The sequence below is a fragment of the Monodelphis domestica genome, chromosome 7 (assembly GCF_027887165.1).
Source record: "Monodelphis domestica isolate mMonDom1 chromosome 7, mMonDom1.pri, whole genome shotgun sequence".
Lineage (NCBI taxonomy): Eukaryota > Metazoa > Chordata > Mammalia > Didelphimorphia > Didelphidae > Monodelphis > Monodelphis domestica.
In genome coordinates this window covers 125,329,460-125,351,015 of record NC_077233.1, presented here as the reverse complement: position 1 = coordinate 125,351,015, position 21,556 = coordinate 125,329,460, and positions in this window count along the sequence as shown.

Below are 21,556 nucleotides of genomic sequence, written 5' to 3'. Positions count from 1 at the left end.
GTTCCCATAGTTTGACAGCCCCCTTGATTATCTGGGATTGCATCTATATGAAAGAAAACACAAACACACACACAAGATTCAGTCCATTGTCCAGATGTTCTGACTATTGCTAACTATCCAGATGTTTGGCATCACATAGATTAAACATCTGGACAGTGGACTGAATTTTTCACTCTTCTTCCAGATGTTTGGCTTCATCTAAGCCTAGCCTCTGAGCAGAACCTTTAAACAAGTAGTCTCCTGAGGTCAATATCATGTCGATTATATGAGAAGAATTCTCTCCTCATGGACATACACTTTGTTGTTAAAATGACAGAAGCAAAATCCTGATTATAGCCTTTGTGTAAACCGACTTGATTTTTTTCCTGGGTGTTCATCACCAGGCTTCAAGCAAGTGCTTAAATTAGGCAGCATCCCTGAGGGCTGGGTTTTTGGAGCTTATTTTAGGAGTGGCCATAGGGAAATGACCTCAGAGAGGGTCCTCATGGATGGCATAGCAGCAAGGGAGTTCATTAAAGCCATTAAAGGGAGATTCTCAACCTGGACCTCATCTGCATAACTGCTCCTTGGAGATATTGGTGATAGTGAAGGCCCTTCTGTCAGAGTGTCATTATCATGAGAATGTTTGAATATTTATGAAAGACCAAAATGTTTTTGTAAAGCTGCTTCAAGGTTTATTTCTAAATGCTATCTGAAAAATTCAGCTCAACAACTATTGTATGCTCAATTCTTGGATAGTATACATCAGAGGAGTATTAGGTTGGCAGTCAGAAAGTCTTCAGTTCAAATCCTTGCTCTGAAATTTTGTCACTGTGGGAAAGTCATTTAACTCACCCCTCTGGGGCTTGGTTTCCACAACTCTAAAACATAAGTGTTGCACTTACCATGGAAGGTCTCTTTCCATTTCTAAATCTATATTTCTAGGATCTAGAGAGAGTGTTGTTAGAAAATCTCTTTGTAAAATTTACATATTTCATAACTTCAGAGTGTTGTCTGCCTCGCTACTTTCCTCCACCAACATAGCTTATTAATCCTCTATCACTTAACATAGGGTCCTTGAGAACTGCAGGCATCCGAAATTTCATCACAACCTCCTGAGGAGCTTCTCTGAATTTAGCTCATCTGGATTCCAAGACAACAGACCTGTAGATCATTGCCAAGGTCATCTTTGGAACTTCTCTAGCTTGATGGAGACTTCCAAAGTTTGCCCTGTCTCAGAAAAACCTTCAAGAATCCATGGCCACTTCAACCCCCCCAATAAGGTTTTTGGGGAAGATATTAATGGAAAATAATTTAAAGGGTATTCTAAAGTGTTATGTGTTATTATTGTGATTGACCATAATTATCAACATTAAACCAGATTTGTCTAACTTCTGTATCTGTTTGAGCACAGAGTTTGGTGGGGAAGAAGGACAAGAAAATATCATGCATAAGCCAGCAAGACACAGAAACATTAAAGCATGAGTCAAGCTTTGATTGGACATGCTAACTAACTCAAATAGTCATCTCTGTCCACACCTAAGAAATGACAGTGTACGTGTATGAGCCAACAAGAAATAGATCCAAGAGAGTTGTATTTCTGGAGACAACAGGGATATGAGAAGTGTAAATAAATCTGGGAGTATTGGTATGTGATACTTTACAGGTGGGTTTTAAGCACAGGTTGGTTATTGTTAAATATTCCCAAAGCATTCTTATTTTGGAAACTTGCTTGCTAGGTATTTAGCTCCTCCTCTCCATTCCTTCTAGATTTGGTAGGTATTATCAGCCCCAATTTATAGATAAACTAGAAGATTTGCAAAGAGCTAGCAACTTCTGACTGTTGGTAGCTCCATCAAAAGCATTCAGTAGAAGAGAACAGCTCCCAAGGTTCTCTAACTTCCTGAAATCAAAAACCACAGTAACAGGTAATAGTGGATTGGTGATACTTTTCTTATAAAAGAGCAAAAAAGACTTTGGGAACATTTTTTTTTGCTCTGTCAGGCTCCACTTTAATGATCTTTTCAAAATGTTCCCTAGCTTTGTTCTTTTCCTCCCTACTTCTCCTCTTGCTGAGAGGTAAGCCTCAGGAAAGGGAGATGGAAATAATGTATTAAGTGACTAAATATGCCAGGTCTGGCACATGGGGTCCAAAGACAAATACAAAAGAGGACCTACCCTGAAGGAATTTGCATTCAATGGGACCAAATATTTTTAAACTTTTTATTTTTCCCATAGAATGAGTACATTCAGTGGTCTGATTAAACATCTGGACTCTTTTATAGGATAATATTTTAAATGCATAGAATAAAATATATAGAATTACAAAGAAAACCAATTACACTGAAATGCAGTTATCAAAATGCTAAAAAAAAAAAGGTGTTTAGCAAATGCAAATTAAGAGCTGTGCAGTGGATAGAGCATCAGGCCTAGAATCAGGAGGACCTGGGTTCAAATCTCATCTCAGATACTTTTTTAGCTATGTGACCCTGTGCAAGTCATTTTTACCTCAAATGCCTTGCTCTTGCCATTCTTCTGTCTTGGGATTGATATTAAGACAGAAGTCAAGGTTTTTTTAAAGAACCTTTATACTAGAGGAAATAGAACATTAAAACAAGCACCCCCCTCTTCCCCCAATCCCTCCTCAATCTCCCAAAATGATGGATTCCAGATTAGGAACCAATGAAACAAATAAGTAAATACAAATAGATTATAAACTCCCTGATGGCACAGACTATCTTTTACCTCTTCATGTATTCCCAGCATTTAGCATACAGTAGGTACTTAATAAAGATTGATTGATTGATTGATCAGTTTATGCAGACTATATGAAAGTTTTGAAGAGAATGTCAGCCCTGGGAGGTGGAGGTGAGGAAGAAATAGGAAAGGCTTCGCTTAGGAGGTGGCACTTAAACTCTTTAAAGGGAACCTAAGGATAGCAAGAGCAAGAGGAAGAGGAGAAAGGAATTTCAGGTATGATAGACAGTTTGTGCCAAGGGACTAGAGGGAGGAGATGGAATGTATAGAGAAAGGGCAGTTTGGCTGGATTGTAGAGTATATCTTTGTCGTTCAGTTGTTTTAGTCTTGTTGGATTCTTCATGACCCCTGTTGGGGTTTTCTTGGTAAAGATACAGGAATGGTTTGCCATTTCCTTCTCCAGTTCATTTTGTAGGTGAGGAAACTGGGGAAAACAGGGTTAAGTGACTAGAATATATGTCTTGAGGCTGGATTTGACCTCAAGTCTTCTGGACACTAGACCCAATCTCTATTTTCTCTACCATCTAGCTGCTCTAAAAGGATGTCTAAAGGAAAGCAATAATGAGTGAAAAATCTAAATTTCTCAGTTGTTCTTGTTTAACTTTGGAAAATATTGTCTCAGTCCAGGACCCAAATTTTCAAAAAGGTTTAGCCTTGATTTTTTGAAAAATTTGAAGAGTATATTTAAGAGAAGCAGATAAACTTTTCTTCTTACAATGACGGGTCATTCTGTATAAAAACCTCAAATTCTCCCTGAGCACTTGGGATCTTTCTTTTGTCCTAGTTTTCCTGTCCAGTATCAAATTTTTTTATGTGTGGTGTACTTATAAAGCCATTAATAACAGAAAGAGAGAAAGCATAGTAGTGGACAGCATGCTGGATGGGTTCAAGTCTTACCTTTGATTCATACTAGCTGTAACGGACAAGTTATCTAACCTCTCAGCAATTTTCTAAAAGTGAAAACTATAGGTGGGTTGCCAATCTATATCAGTGAAGGGTTTTTTCCCATACTAGAAGTTGTCACATTGAAGAACTCATGGATCTGGACCAAAAAAAATAAATAAAAAGGAACTTACATTGATAGAGACTGAGTTCTGGATTTCCCCCCATATTTGTATGTGTAAATCTGGCTTATCTTTTAATATTTATTTTTTAATAACCTTTATCTCCCACCTTAGAACCAATACTCTGTATTAATTCCAAGGCAGAAGAGTGGTAAGGGCTAGGCAATGGGGGTCAAGTGACTTACCCAGGGTCACACAGGTAGGAAGTATGTGAGGCCAGATTTAAACCTAGGACCTCCCATCTCTAGTCCTGACTCTCAGTCCACTGAGCTATCCAGCTGCTCCCCTCTTTCAATATTCAAATATTTGTGACTTAATCTATGAACACCAAAGCAAACACTAGCACCTTCTTTGCTTTAGTGGCTTGTCTGTGTATATTGCTCTAGCTTAAAAAATAATTGTTCCTGGGCAGTCTTGTGATCATGAATTTATCCCAAAACTAGACTAGTCCTTGAACAACAGGCGTTTCCTGTCATGAGGCTGGATCTAAATAGTCTTTCCAGTTTGTGAGCAAGTGGAGAGCTTGACGTCAATTGGCAGAACTTGATTTTTAAAAAATCCTTACTTTATATCTTAGAATCAATACTATGTATTCATTTTAGGGCATTACGGAGTAAGGAATGGTGATAAAGTGACCTGCCCAGGGTCATACAGCTAGGAAGTTTCTAAGGCTAGATTTGAACCCAGGACCTCCTACCTCCAGGCTTGGCACTGTATAAACTGAGCCACCTAGCTACCCACCCAGTATAACTTCTGAGTAAATCCAAGGCCACCTTCAGGCTATCTTGAAGCATCAGAATAAACCTTTAATGGAGAGCCTGGCACCTAGGACCTATTGAACAAATGTTTGTTCAATTGAATTGGATTGGTTTTGGTTCAAAGCCCTGGATGAAGTGACCTCCCAAGGTATATCCCAGCCCTGTGGTTCTGTGAGAGGTACCCAAGAATTACTGAAACATATGTGTCATAAAAGCCCATATGCTTTCATTTTCTTCCACAGCTTTGATGCTGTCCCTGTGTTTGCACTGAGACCTGCCTTCCTCCAAATCCTTATACCACTGGGCTCCTTCTGCCACATAGTCTCGAGGTGGAATGAGGTTAAAATAACACTGCAATGGAAGAGAGCCCAACCACTCTGTTTGATGTAATAGAATCCATTCCACTGTGGTCCTAATTTCATCAACTAATGCAAGTCAACACCGAACGTTAATGAGGGAAGGTTTCCAATTAGATACAGTCTGACACTGACCCTGCTTCTCAGTCACCTTCAATTGTCAGCGATAAAAAAGGACAGTTCAATATGATATGGATCATTCACTCCAAATCTCCACAACTCATTTATGACAAACACAACCAACAGAGCATGGGGAACAGCAGAATTGTTTTTCATTATCCTGGCACATTGGCTTTCAACTACAACGGTAATGATCTTCAGTGGTTTTCCATACAGAGAGCTGTTAATGAGAAGAGTGAGTACAAGAGGCTGGTGACCAAATTTTCAGCCCAAAATCTTAGCTTTCCAGTTGATTTTGGAGGGACTAATGGACCATTGGCGAGAAGGAAAAGGAGAGGAAAAAGTGAAAAGACAGAAAGGGGCAGAAATGAGGGCCCTATGAGATACTGGTTATGACTGTCTCTGAGATTTGAGGAATGGTGGTGACAGTGTGAGCACTGGTTAACTAAGGATTTGAGCCCATCAACTGGGTTGTGGGGAAAGGGCATGAATTGAGATCAGGATGTCCTGGAGGTTACTAGGTGGTCCAGTAGATTGAGTGCTAGACTTGAAGGGAGAAAGACTTGAGTACAAATCCAGTCTCCGAAATGCACTAGCAGCGTGAGTCCAGTCATTTAACTTATGTCTTAGTTTCCTCATCCAAAGGAAGGGGATGATAATAGCATCTACCTCCCAGAGCTGTTGTGAGAATCAAATGAGATATTTGTAAAACACTGACAATCTTTATGTGTTATATAAATTATAATTATGTTTACAATTATATCTCAAGGCTGGAAGTACAGGATGAGAGAGGGATAGAGGAATAAGCTAGATATGGGAGTATACCAGGAGTTAGTATTTGTAGATATTATCCCCACTTTACAGAAGAGAAAAATATAACTCAGAGAGTTAGTGAGTTTCCCAGTAAATATAACATCAGAAGCAGAATTCAAACAGAGGTCTTCTAGACTGCTATGGTGCCTTCCCAACAAGGCCAAGGCAGCACAGTAAAGATTGAGCAATTAAGAGAAATTAGGAAACCTACCAGAAGTAGAGAGCAGGGCAAGCCTATGAGATCAGCACTGGACAGCAGGCAAGGAGCATTCACAATGAGACTTCCATATAAGGACAACCTTCTACTGCCTGAGAGCATTTCATGGGCTTCTTTAGAAGCTAATCCTCCTCCTCTAGGTTGGGGCTTCTGAGACCAAGGGGTGGCAGTATGTAAATGGATATATGTCTAGAGGGGATAATGATGGACCCCAAATGAGGGCAGATCTTGACTTATGACTCACTCAAGAGGGTTATGAAAGATGAGCTTTCTTCTTTGTTTATGAATAATTGCTTTAAACATTTTAAACATAAGTGCTGATTCTTCTTTATTTGTAAGATTTGTAATTTAATCCCTGAATCACACTTGGAGCTATCACAGAGAATCTTAAAAAAGTAGACCCAGAGAGTATCTTAGAGGATATGGAACCCTGAAACACAGTCATAGAATATGAGAGCTAGAACAACATTCCAGGTCATCTAATTCAATCTCTTTATTTCATAGATGAGGAAACTAACCTGCCAAGGTCATCTACCAAGTTAGTGGCAGAGTAAAGACCATCTCTCCATTCTTTTCTGGCCCCAGGGCCTATTCTTTCTATTTAAATCTTCACTTTTGAATGAATGATGAATAAATACGCATTTATTTGGCACTTAGTATATGTCAGTTGGTGTGCTAAGCACCAAGGATAAAAATACAAGATTATGAGATAGTTCCTGACCTTAGTTCCTGCATTCTAATAAGGGGGAAGACATAAAAAGGGCTTGGAAGAGGGTAGTAACATGATTTGGAGATCGTGGCTATGAAGTGTGGTGGAAACCTGATTCTAGGACAAATGAGGCAAATGTGAATTTATCAAAGCTTAGGGTGAGAGTTCAAGGGGGCAGAATTTAAGATTCTGATGGGAGGAGATAATGGATGAAATATATGCAACATGTTTTCCAAATGATGGTCTAGCAACCCTACATAGTCACAGGAACCCAATTAAAAGCCTTCTTCATGGTGAAGGAGAACTCAAATGATGTGTGCTTCTAGCATTGTATGGTTACCAGGATCATAGAAAAGGAAAGAGACAATGAAGAGGCCCCTGAAGTCCTCCAGTCTAGCTCCCAAGTATCCCTGTAACACCATTTCCTCAAGTGCTCCCAATCAGTCAGATTTTTTAAAAGTCTCAAGTGGCTGAGCCCTTCCCTTTCCCTTGGAAGCTACATCCAGACAATAATAAATTTCACTTTAAGTATTTCCTTATGCTCCACTTACATTTCTCTCTTTCTTAATTTCATCCTATTATCCTGAGCAGATATGGCACTTTCTTGCTTTTTAAATAGTGCTGCCTCCAAAGTATTTGTGTCCTTCAAATATTTAGAACTTTTCTTTCTTTCCTCAGTCATTAGCCAGGCTTTGCAAATTGAACCATCTGCTCTTCCTCTATAAATCAATGCCTGCATGGCTGTCATTTTTTCTGCTAATATTTCTATCTAATCTATGCCTTCTTGGTTCAAAGAAGCTCAGAATTTCATCAGTATTGCCTACCTTCTTGCTACCTGTTAAAAGACAGTGGTGGATGTTTATTGTCAATTTTTAACCCCTAACAGCAGCACTAGTTCCAATTCCTCTTTTTTTCCAAGTCTTTTGATACTCAAATCACTCTCAGAAGCTAAAAGTGGCCCTTTTCCATGCAACTTTGTAGTCCCCAAATGCCTTTAAATCTTGTGTTTGGTTCTGAGAAGACTATGCTTTTCAGGTTGTACAGAAGTCTTGTGACTATTTCAGCTTCCATTTAGAGCAAACATCACATTCCTGACTTTACTGATGCCTCTTTTATTATCATGACCATAATGGGCTTACTGGGGTCTTAGATTATTGCATTCTTGGGTAATAACTAGCATTTTCACCCTCCCTTCCCTCTCCAAATTAAATCTCAATTTATCTATCCCCTTCAGTGTGGCAGCATTATTTATTTATTCTCAATGGTGTTTCTATCTTCTCCTAATGAAATACCACCTGAAAATTTCATTAAAGTGCTATTTACTCTCCCTTTAAGTCATTAATGAAAATGATTAAGGGTTGGGAAATGAGCACTATGAAGAAAGGTTAAAAGACCTGGGATTATTTAGCCTAAAGAAGAGAAATTACTTAATATGGTCTTCAATTATATGAAGAGCTTCTATGTACAGGAGGAAAACCAGTAGTTTCTATCTTTACAGGGAACAAGAGGACATGGGTGTAAACTGAAGCCAGAGGGATTAAGTAAAATGAAAAATCCCTGTCCACTAGAGAGGAAAGAATCTAAGAATCAGAAGACCTGACTGTAGTCATTTCCCAGGTGTATAATCTTAGATAAATTACTTCATCTTTTTTGGCCCACTATTCCTCATCTAAAGGCTTTAAATTTTTATTTATTTATTTTTTTCAATTACATGTAGAAACAATTTTTGCAATTCATATTCTCTTCCTCCCTCCCTTCCTGCTCCTGCCCTTTCTGAGGGATTAAATAGTCTAATATTGGCTATGTCCATGCTTTCATGCAATACATATTCCCCATCTCATGGTTGAAGACATATGTCACATATTCAATTAAAAAAAACCTCATCCCTTCAGTTTCTAATTTTTTGCCACTACAAAAAGAGCTATTGAAAATTAGTTTTGCACAAATAGCTCCTTTTCTCCTTTCTCTGATCTATCTCATTTTTTCCTGTTTATCGTTCTCTTTCTCTCCATGCAATCCTTCCGTGTTAAAAAATATTTTTGCTTTTGTTTACCTGCCTTTCTGAGTTCTCACTCCCTTTTATCTGTTCCCCCCTCCCCAATCTATTTTTGTCCCCCCTTCCCTTTCTCACTTACATATGGACAAAATAGATTTCTATAGTTGGGTGGATTTTATTCCTACTTTGTGTCAGTTCCAGTGAGAAGAGGTTCAAGCATTGCCCAATACCCTCTCATCTTCTACTGTACTGATTCTTTCATGTCTCCTCATGTAAAATAATTTACCCCAAACTTCCTCTCTTTTTCTTGTTTCCCAGTGTATAACTCTTTCTTATCCCTTGACTTTAAAAAATAATATCCTATTATATTCAACTTCTGCTTCAATTTCTGCTCTGTCTATATATGCTCCTATTTTTTTGCTCCAATGGTGATAAAATTCTCAAATATCTTCAGGACCTTAAGCATCCTAAGTACTTTAGATATCTTAGGTACTTCAAATATTATATATATTTTAAACATCTTACTTATCACCTTCTTATTAGTAACGCAATCATTCCCTTGATTTCCTTAGTTTTGTCTCCTTTGATTACCTTAAAGTATCTTAAGAATCTGAAATATTCTTTGTACCATAAGTATCTTAGTATTCTAGTTATCACTTTCCCAGGCAAGGAACATAATTAGTTTAACCCCATTGTTTTTCCTGGTTACTTTAGGTATGTCTTGTACTATAGAAATTTTAAGTACTTTCTCACACAGGGATATGATTAGTTTAACACCACTGATTCCCTTGAGATTTTTTTCTCTTGAGATCCCTTGAGATTTTACCTTTTATGCTTCTCTTGAATGTTGAATTTGATCATTGAATTTTCTTTTTAGCTCTGTTCATTTAATCAGGAATGCCTGAAATACCTCTATTTCATTAAATGTCCATTTCTTCTCCTGAAGTAGTAGCTTCAGTTTCTTCTGGGCAGGTGATTTTTGGTTATAGGCCTTGATTTTTTTGGCTTGTAGAGTATCATATTCCATGTCTTCTGATCCTTTAATGTAGAAGCTGCTAGATCCTGTGTAATCCTGGTTGTGGTTTCACAATATTTCAATTGTTTGTTTTTTCCCCCTAGCTGATTGTAGTATTTTCTCCCTGATTTGGGATTTCTGGAATCTGACTATAATGTTCCTAGGATTTTTAAATTTGGGTTTTCTTTCAGGAAGTAATTGGTGAATTAATTCCATTTCTACTTTCTCTTCTTGTTCACATCATGGCAGTTTTCCCTGATAATTTCTTTCAATATGGTATCCAGGTTATTTTTCTGATCATAGCATTGAGGCAGTTTAATAACGTTTAGATTATCTATCCTGGAACTATTTTCCAGGTCATTGGTTTTTCCAGGTAGAGATTTCAAATTTTCTTCTATTATTTCATTCTTTTGAATTTGTTTTATTGTTTCTTGCTGTCTAATGAAGTTATTAGGTGGCATTTAATATTTTGGGAACTGTTTTCTTCTTTGAGGCTTTGTACTTTCTTTGTAGGGTATTATTTTCCTGTTTGAGTTATTATATTTCTTTTTGTAAGGAACTGTTTTCTTCTGTAAGTTTTTGTTCTAAACTGCTGTGTTTTTCCCCATCAATTTCTTTTAAAAATTTTCTTATAAGTTTTTTCTTATTTATTTTTCTAATCTTTTTTTGAGCTCTTCCAGGAGTTTACTTTGGGCTAGACATTCTTTCACATTTTCCTGTGAGGATTCATGCATTTTTATTTTTGTATGGTAACTGTCCTCTTTCTGAATTTGTATTTTGGTCATTTCTCTTATTGAGTTTTTTTCTTTCTTTTATTTCTAAAACATGGCTCAGGCTTCCTTTCTGTATCCCCCAAAAAAGATCCAAGACAGGTTTGTGCACCTGAGATTCTCTAGAGAGCTTCTCATTTTAAACTTTCATAGTCTGACATTGACATTAACATATATGCACCAACTGAAGTTGACATTGAGAGTGATTTTATATGATTGGAAGGCAATCACTCTTTACCTTTGTTTTATAAAATTCAAAGATTTTCTCAACCTCAACTTCTTACAAGAAGCATATGCTGTACCCTGAAATTTTTAGTGCCTCCTATCAGATATTACCCTTCTCTTTTCCTTCCTTCCTTCCTTCCTTCCTTCCTTCCTTCCTTCCTTCCTTCCTTCCTTCCTTCCTTCCTTCCTTCCTTCCTTCCTTCCTTCCTTCCTTCCTTCCTTCCTTCCTTCCTTCCTTCCTTCCTTCCTTCCTTCCTTCCTTCCTTCCTTCCTTCCTTCCTTCCTTCCATTTGAGTATAATTTCACATATATGTTTTCCATCTAATACAATATAAGCTCTTTAAAGGCAATGTTTCATTTTTCTTCCTGTTTTTAGCAACTACCATAGAGCCTAGAATATCATAAATGCTTAATAATTGTTTACTGGATGAATGAATGGAAATGCCATTCTAAAAAAACAAAAATGTTATGCCAGGGGAATAAATTTCTAATGATTACTTACTTCTCACAAACAAGAGGAATATATATTTGGGTTAGGGAAGTGTGATCCTAGAATATGGGCTAGATGAGACCATAGACAGCTAGTCAAACTCTTATTTTATAGATGAAGTAACTGAGGCTCAGAGAGAGGATATGACTTGCCCAAGTACACAGCAATCTAGAGTAAGTGGCAAGGCTTGTTCTTGACAAAGGGCCTCTGTAATTTCATTTCCCACTATGATCCTGCTGACCATGCTTGTAAAATAAGAGATTTGGCAGAGATCATGGTGAATGGATCATTATTGATGGCAACGAAAGAACTAAAATCAACCAACCAACCTTCCCTGCCCCCCCAAACAAGCCACAAACCCTCTTCCATTCTATATTCTTGTGACCATTAGGGCAAGGGCTTTGGACCCTTTAAAAGATTGGCATCTAATAATAAGTTAAAGGGAACCTCTCGTAGAGTTGAGATATTGAGAGAAAATGAATGGCATAATGGGTAGCTTAGGAAAGCCTGAGGCAACTATGAAAATAAACACATTAGACTGCATGTGCCCCTGTGCTCTTTGATCATGGAAGATAGAGGATTTTTGGTTTGAACCTTAAGGAAATCAGAGAACTATGGGGAATTGGTCCTAAAGCTTATTAGGAGAGTGAGGGAGATTCAGGGAGACCAACTCGATACAAAATAGCCTAATCCAGAAAAGAATTGCCCAAATGAAAAAGTATTTGCTTTATCAGTATACACAAAATAAGAAAAGAGGCCAACTGCAAGAATTTTGACCTGCCTGAGGTAATTTTGCATTATACATCTGGGACAACACCAGAAGTTAGACTTACTTAGTGGTGATGAGTTAAACATGGAGATTCAATAAAACCAAAATATGAATAATTCTTTGGTATAATTATTTTAAATTGGCGGAAAATGGTGGTTTAAAAATTTTAATATGCTAATATGGGCAATTGGTGCTTTAAGCAATAATTACACTCTTATTTTAATACATTTTCACCTGCCAAGAATTAGTTTTGATGGGAACATATTCTTCATCCCATTTCTCTTAATTATCTTCACATGACAATAACCTAATTTTCCCAAATAAATCAGTTCTCCTGGCTTGTAATATAGTATTCTTTCCACTATATAATGGTGCCTCTCTACTAAACTTGTTGTGATGATGTGAAGTCACAATAACAACTTCAGAAAAGTACAAAATTTCTTTAAAACAAAGATGGCAAATGGAAAAGAAACTCTATTTTTTTTATGATTCCTAAGTGAAATGACTAAGCTTGTTAAGAGAGGACCTATCCAAATTAATAATGTGTTTATATCATAGAATAGAGGTATTACCAGGAACCTGGTTTGTGTAGACTCACCTTCTTGGGAAATGAAATTAAATTGGTCTAAACTCTAGAGGAGGAAAGCCTTCCTTATACAAAATGTTATATTCAGGGCCATGCATCTTCTCCTTTCTTCCTTGTTTCTCCATTGGCTTTTAAACTTATAGGTCATCTAGTCCAATCTCCTCATTTTACAGATGAGAGAACTGAGGACCAGGGAGATTAAGTAATTTGCTCGAGATTACACAGGTAGTATGAAAGAGGCTGGTTTTGAACTCAGCTCTTCTGACTTCAGGCCAAAACATTTTTCAATGTTCCTTCCTTCCTTCCTTCCTTCCTTCCTTCCTTCCTTCCTTCCTTCCTTCCTTCCTTCCTTCCTTCCTTCCTTCCTTCCTTCCTTCCTTCCTTCCTTCCTTCCTTTCTTCCTTTTTCAGACTAAATATACAATTGACTGTTTGCTTATTATTTCTGTGGTCGCCTGTCTTTTTCAGTGGTTAGCTAATGCTCTAAACTGATGAATTCATTTTTAATGATGAAGACAATTAGCATTTAATAAACATTAACATCCACCCCTGTTATTAGGTAAACTCAATGTTTTATAGCTGATAGGGAAGGGAGGGAGACAGACAGATGGAAAAACAGAAGGGGATTTCTTCTCCCTAACCTTAACTGTTGTGTTAGTGACCAGAAAGGGATCAATTAATCAATAAATCCTTTTTAAAGCACCTACAATGTGCCAAGAAATGTGCTAAGCATTAAGGATACAAAAAGCGGCAAAAGACAGTTCCTGCCTTCAAAGAGTTTACAATCTAATGTAAGAGATTATTTGCTCTTGAAAGGAGGGAGGAGTGTTTAGAGACACCAAAAAACAGATTGAATACTGTCATATCTAAAAGGGGATGGTTGAATGAATTCAAAGGGAATTTTGAACAGGAACGGATAGGTCATGAATTAATGTTGAATGATATAGCAATCTGGATATTTGCAGGAGAAATAAGGTACTTCTTTAACGAGTTTGACACTTTGGAAGAAGTATTTCTTCCTTATGCCATTTCCTGAACAAATAGTTTTTCTCCCCCCTCCTTTTTTTCTTTCTAAAAATTTATCCTTAATAAAAAAATGAGTTAAATTTTCCTCATTTTCTAAGCAACCATCACTCTGTCAGGGACTGAAAGGGATGAGGAAGAAATATTTTTTAAATGGTCTTTGCCCTTAATTTAGCTGGAGAGTAAAAACTAATGCACAAGGCAAAAGAAACAATTAGATAACAAATCCACACGAAGCAGTGTCTTTGTTTTCAAGTGACTAGTATCTGACACCATCATTCAGAGAAGATCCACATAGCTAGTTCCATTTTGAGTATAATTCAGTCAAGTCAGTTAATAAACTTTACTTGCCTACCATGTGCCAAGCAGTGTGCTGAGAGCTGGAGGTTACAAAAAAGGGTAATAGGCCAAATGCCCTCAAAGAGTTTAGAGTCTCATGAGGCAAACAAATATATATAAAAGCAATCTATATATAGGATAAAGAGGAAGTGATTAACACAGGGAAGTCAAGAGGGTTTGGGGAGGCTTCCAGTAAAAGATGGGATTTTAGTTGGGAAGTAAGAAGGTCAGTCGATGTGTTGAGAAGGGAGAGTGTTCCAGGTACTAGGAACAGCTAGAAAAAATGATCAGAGCTGAGGGAACAGGCAGAAAGGTCACTGTCACTAGATCAGAGTACATTTGGGGGGGTGAGGTATAAGAACATTGGAAAGGTAGAAAAAAGTTAGATTATGAAGGGCTTGGAATGACAAACAGCATTTTGTATTTGATCCTGTAGGTAATAGAAAATCACTAAACCTTACTGAATAAGGGGTGGAGAGGAGATGGGTGATACAATATGTCCTATGCTTTAGAAAAAACATTTTAATGAATGAATGGAGAGAATGGATTGGCATGGGGAAAGACCTGAGGCAGGCAATTGTAATAACAATAATAATAAATATTGCAATAATAAACCAGGTGATTATGGGGTGAATCATGTCTGCAACAGGTTATTGGCAGTATTAAAGGAAAGTGGGGGATATCCAAAAGATGTTGCAAAGGTGAAATCAACAGGTCTGCATAACAGATTAGATGTAAGGGGTGAATGATAGCGAAGAGTCCAGGAAGACTCCTAAATTGTGAGTCTGAGGGATTTGGAGGATAATATTGCCCACTATAGTAATTAGAAAAGTAGGGGGTAGGGGAGGGTTTGGACATGTTGAATTTAAGATGTCTATTGGACATCTAGTTTGAGATATCTGATAGGCAGTTGAAGATGTGAGATTGGAGATCATCAGAGAGATTGAGACAAGATTAGGTAGATTTGAGACTCATCAGCATAGAGATGATAATTAAATACATAGGAGCTGATCAAATAATTATGATCAGAGTAGATAAAGGATTTTCAGTTTTGTGCCAGTATATTCTCCTAGAACCAAGGAGATCAATAGTTGATCAATAATTCCTGCCCACCTGTTCCAACAGCTTCTTTTAAAGTGACTAAAAAAAAAAAGATTTACTAGGTGTTAATGGCCTGTCAGATCCTTGGCTTCTTTATGGGGATGAAGCTAAGATGCTGATGATTAGGGGTGATGATAAATAAATAAATACCCTCCTGAGAGGGTAAACCAAAAGTTGTGCCCAGTCAAACTGCAGAGTTGATAAATCTAAAAGGCAAGACAGGAATCATGAAGGACTTCATAGCTGTTCAAAGATGGAAGACAGCTACCCATTGACCAAGTAAGGGGAAATAATATGGAGGTATCAATACTGGGTGTCATGAATTGGTGGGTTGTCTCATATAGATTTCCTGCTTGAGACAATGGATATGCTAGGCAACTGCCTCCATGTTGCCATGGATCTAGGTGGTTTCCACAAAGGACTCTAGCTATAGAGCATTGAATGTTTTAAGTACAGTAACTCATATAGTGGACATCTAGGAATGATAGAGGGAATTGTTTCCTCTACCATTTCCTTCACCATTCACAGTTCTTTCTATCTATCGTATCACAGATATAACTATCCATCAAAGTATGCTCTGAATAGAGGCATTGTACATAAAGGCAGGTGCAGGAGACACTTGAGCCAGGCACTATTATCTTGATTGTCAGCCTTGTAAGGCAAGGGACTATGTATTACAGCTTTTCTATATTCTTCTGCTGAATGTAGGAATCACCACATCACTCCAAGATCTGGATTAAAACAATACAAATTGACTGAAATGTTGGAATAATTCAAAGATACAGGGCATTATCAGGTTCCCTTAGATTGGGCTGTCAATAGCCAGAACGAGGGGACAAACAGCTACCTTTCCTAGTCTCCATCCTTTAATGTTACATCCCTGGCTCTATGTCTCATAGTATCAATCAGTCTGGCATCATTCATGATTCTGTTCCCACCCCACCTTTCCCTTTCATTCCTTCCCAAATCAGCATCATCTCAGTAGTTATGACTAAAGAGTAGTTTCAATAAATAGTAAAATATTGGTAAAATCAAGAAAGGGGTACCCTTTTAGATGTCACATTGCAGACACTTTATAGGTGTGGTCCCATGGCAAACCATGGACTTTGGTTGGAGTCTGTTCCCTTTCTCTTTGTTCTATTCTGCAAAATGAGGTGGGTAATCAGGAAGTTCATCTGCTTAATATATTCTCACACAATGACACCCCTCAAGGAGAGAGATGGTTCATCTGCCCATTAATTCAGAGACAGGTATTGCACTTAAGAGACCCTTTTCCTTCTCTCTAGGTAGGATTGCCCCCATCAGGCTCTGGCTTGCATTTCTGGTCCTCTACAGGCTAGTGGAATGGGAAACTCCACAGCATGGTACCACAGGCTAGGAAACAGGGAAAGACTTTTTGTATTACCACTGTGGGCTGCTAGATGGCCAGTGCATGGAAGGCTAGAGTTAGGAAGCCCTGAATTCAAATTTGACCTCAGACACTTAGTAGATGTGTGACCTTGGACAATTTCTTTAACTTCTCTCACCTTCAGTTTCTTCATCTGTTAAATGGGAATAACAATAGTACTTGGGTCACAAGATTGTTGTGAGAATCAAATGAGATAACATTATATAAAACTCTCTGCAAAGTTTCAAGTGCTAGAAATGCCTTTTATTGCATGAACCTGGACAAGTTGCTTGATCCTGTTTGCTTCAGTTTCATCTGTTCAATGATTTGAAGAAGGAGATGGTGAACCACTCCAGTATCTTTGCCAAGAAAGCCCCAAGATGGGGTCACAAAGACACAGAAATGAGTGAACAACATAAAAAATGAGCTATTATTATTATCTGCCTCTCATGTCTGTTTCTGTCTTTTTCATTTTAGCTCTATACACTTACTAACATTATGGAAACATCATGTACAGACCCCTGGGAAATCATTCTCATGACCTACACACTCTTTGGCACAAAGCCTTCTGGGAGATATATTCCAGGGGAAAAGTGTTTACCTCCCTAGACACAGGTCTATTATACTCCCTCAAAATCAGTACTTTCCTGAGGGACTGGTAAATTCTGACTGCAATAAATATTGCCACTGCATTATAAAGGAAGCCAGAAGCTACATAACAATATACCTTTTAGCTATTGTGTTATTTGCTATCCTCTTGTAATAATACAAAAATAGGCTCCAGGGTAAGAATTTAATATATTTAAAAAACGAACAAACAAAAAATATGAAAAGACATGACTGAGGCTCTGCTTATGGTAATACTTGAGCAAGAAAAGTGAGATTTGGGGGGTCTTCCTTGCACCAATTCAAAGTTACTTATCTTATAATTCATGCATTGTACATATTTGCATGTTGTTCCCTTTATTCGATTGTAAGCTTCTGGAGGGCAACACCTGCCTCTTACCTCTTTTTATATCCCCCAATTAGCACAATGCCTGGCACACCGTATATACTTCATAAATACTGATTGAATGGGTGACTGATTATTACACTAGCAACTCGCCACAATGGGACCAAGCTCCTAAGGAGGAGTTGAAGTATTGTTTTAATTCCTGTTCAGACATACCATGTCATATGAAAGGGATGCTCGGTGTGTCTAATAATTTGGAGGTTTAAGACCAAGGTGGAAAATTTGCTCAGATTCAGACCAATGGGGTCCTTTTGATTTTGAAAGCAACCAAAGAGGACCAGTCCAGCATATTTTGTAAGCAGAGGAGCAGAAATGCCAAAGTACAAGTTTCCCCTTTGAGCAGACCCGAACAAAGACCAAAGCTTAATATCCCAATGCTTTAGAAAATGGCAACTATTTCCAAATGGCAATGCCATTTGCTAGAGCCTTGGCAAGAAGAATGGGGAACTGCTGGAAAGAGCACATTCTTTTTCTTTTTTCTTTTCAAGGAGCCTCCTGCCATTAGGGGGGAAGGGAAAAGAATAATTCAACAGGGTCATGAAAAAATCTCTGTGCCAAATACTTTAACTATCACAAAAATAGTTGTTTGGTGAGGTTTCAAACTTTGCATAGCAACCTAGCTACGAAATATGCTCCCCTCGTATCCTTTTCTTTGTTTTATGGGGTGTTTTGGCAGAGATTCTTATGACTATAAACAACCAGTGGGGCTGGAGGGGAGATAATTTGGTGGATGATTACCTGTCTTCCTTCCCTGAGGGAGAGGTAGGGAAGGAGTCCAGCATTCTAACTTGATGGCGCAGTTTCTGTAATGCAGGAGCCCTGTCTTGCGTCCATCTTTCCCAGCACCCCACAGACTCACAAGAGAGTCACTAAAGCCTGTTCCAAGAAGTTGCAAATCCCAGTAGGGCCAAGGATTTCAGGTGTGGTACAGCACATTTCCATGCTTGTATCACTGGAAAAATGATTCTCATTATCCAAAGGATGGAGGGAGGAGGAAGGGAGAAAGAAAAGATTTTTTTTTGAGGGTGATCTGTTCCACTCATATGGCATTTATTATATTCTGTCTAGACTAGAGGCTCTTAACCTGGAGCCCAAGAACTCATTTGAAAAATTCGATAACTGTATTTTGCTATAATTGATTTCTTTTATAATACAACATATGTTCTTTATGCATTTGGAGACATTATTTTGAGATGGTATCCATAGGCTTTACCAGATTGCCAAAGGAGACCATGACATAAAAAAAAGATAAGAAGTCTTCCTTGGTATTTTATAGAATATTGTTATTTGTGTACATGACTTTCCTCACACCCACCAATTAATTAGGCATTTGGAAGAAAGGGGTTACGCTTTCTATTTCTCTGTTTCCCCCCACAGTGCCTTGCATGGTGTCTTGCACATAGCAGATGCTCATTAAATAGTCAGTGAATGAATGGATCATTTAACCTCAATTTAGTTAACAGTTTGGTTTACTTCCCAACTCCATATCCTCTTTCTAACCACCCTAAGCCACCCCAAAGAGCTAAGGGTATTTCAGCTAAGAGCTAAAGGTAAATCAGATCTTACCCTAAATTGAGACTCATCCAGATGGAAAAATTGGGACCTAGCTACATATTGAAAGTCTTGCTCAAATAAAACTCAATGAAAATAGGTGGGATGATGCAGCAACTTTATTTCCAAGTGATTTCCAAGAACATCATAGATACTAGAGCAGAAAGGGAGCTTTCAATCATGGATTTAGATTTGGAAGGGACTCTAGATGCTATTAAATACAACCTTTTAGTTTTATAGGTCAGGAAATAGAGACCCATAGAGGTTACATGACTTGCCCAAGGTCACATAGGGAAGTGCTACAATCTGGAATCAATTTTAAGGTTACTTCAAGTTGAACACCCTGAGTTCAAGGCTCTTTCCACTGTACCAATGCTAGGTAACAAGGAAGGTCAGTGGAAGGTAAGTAATTTATTGGGTATGTCATATTAATTATATTTTCAAGAGATTTACAATTTGAATTTAGTATAAACTGTCAATAAGTGACAGTAGATATTGTAACCACATTGTTCAAATTATTTGGTGATTAATGGCAATTAAAATATTGTGCTACTCATCCATTTAAAACATACAACATATATAATTATTTGTTATTGCAGATAAACCTGAAGTAGTTTCATTTAGCACTATAAAGAAATAAATACCCAAGTACAACCTAGAATCCTCCTTAGTTAACTGTTATATTTTTTAGTGTCTTCCCCTCCTAGTTCCCTCCTATAGCTATAGAGGAAGAGGCTTTTAGTTCCCTTTCTCAACTACATGACAGTATAAAATTCTGGGGTTTGTAGACTACTTCCTAGTTCTTTGGTTGGCATAACTTGGAATTAAAGTCCTGCTGAAGTTTCACATCTGGAAGAACACTATTAACTATCAGTCTTATCATTTTTGCAGATCAGGAAACTGAGACCTAGCAAGGGAAAATGATTTGCTGAAGGCCATAAAGTTGGTAAATAACAGCCCTGAGATCAAACCCCATGAAACCACAAAATCTCAGTAATTACAAATATAATTTTGACTTAATAGTCAGGAGTTGAGAACTTTGGTCTAATTTATACCTAAACAGAGAATCTATTTACAACAGCCCAGACAAGTGGTTCTTTTAGCCTTAGCTTGAAGATCTTGAGTGGCTGGAAATTCATTACTTTCAGAAGAATTTCAACCTACTTTGAGATGATTTCAATGGTTAGTTATCCTTAAGTGGGCTGAAATTTACCCCTTTATAACCTCCAGACATTTTTCCTAGTTTTGCTTTATGAAGCCAAGCAAAACAAGTCTAATCCCTCTTCTATGGAACAGTCTACTTGTATTCTGTCCAGATGAGACCACATCTGGAATAGGTATAGTTTTGAGTACCAAATTCTAGGACAGAAATTGACAAATTCAAATATGTCTAAAGGAGGGCCATGAAGATAGTGAAATTCTCAGAGACCAAATTACACAAAGATTCAGTTCCAGGAACTAGGGATCTTTATCCTAGAAAAGAAAAGACTTAGGGAACACACATGGAAAGGATAGGATAGCTGCTGCCAAATTGAAGATGAACAAATGTCCAGATTTTCAAAAAATATAAGAGAATAGAATTTTCTAACCCTAGGCTAGTAGGCTTGACTCTGATTCCTAAAAGAATTCTAGGAGATACTGTTAAAAGAATGATTAATAAACATTTAGAAACAGAGAAACAGAAATCACAAAAGATCAGCATGGCTTTATCATGAGCAAATAATTCAATACATTCAATTAAATTCAGCAAGAATTTATTAAGTACCTTAAAAAAACACCTTTACCTTCAGTTTCAGAATCAATTACTGAACATGAGTTCCAAGGCAGAAGAACAGCAAGGGCTAGACAAATGGGGTAAAGTGACTTATTCAGGATCACACAGCTAGAAAGTGTTTGGGGTCACATTTGAACCCAGCACATCCCACATCCAGGCCTGGCTTTCTGTCCATTGAGCCACCTAGCTTCCCCAAGTACCTTTTAATAAACAAGGAGTTTATATTTGTCTGAGAAGGGGGCAGAACTATATTTATACAGATAAACAAATACAAGATAATTTGAGGAAAGTACTAATTAGGGCGATCAGGGAAAGGTTCTTATGGGAGCTATAATCCAAGTTGTGTCTTAAAAGAAGTTATTCATGACAAACTAATCTTATTTCCTTTTTAGACATGATCACTAGACTGGTTGATCAAGAGAAAATTGTAGACATTATGTACCTAGATTTTGGCAAAGCTTTGTTAAATTCTTTAATACTATTATTGTGGATAAGAAGGAGAGGAAATTGCAATGTACAGTGGATTTAAAATTCGATTAATGGTTCTACCTAAAGTGTAATCATTAATGGCTAATGTCAACTTGGAAGGAGGTCCCTAGTAAAGTATCTCAGGGATTGTCATTGGCTCTGTGCTTTAACATTTTTATGAATTAATTCAATAAAAGCATTTGTGACCTGCTTATCAAATTTGTAGATGATGTAAATATAGAAGGGATCGCTAACATGCTCGATAGAAGAGTCAGGAT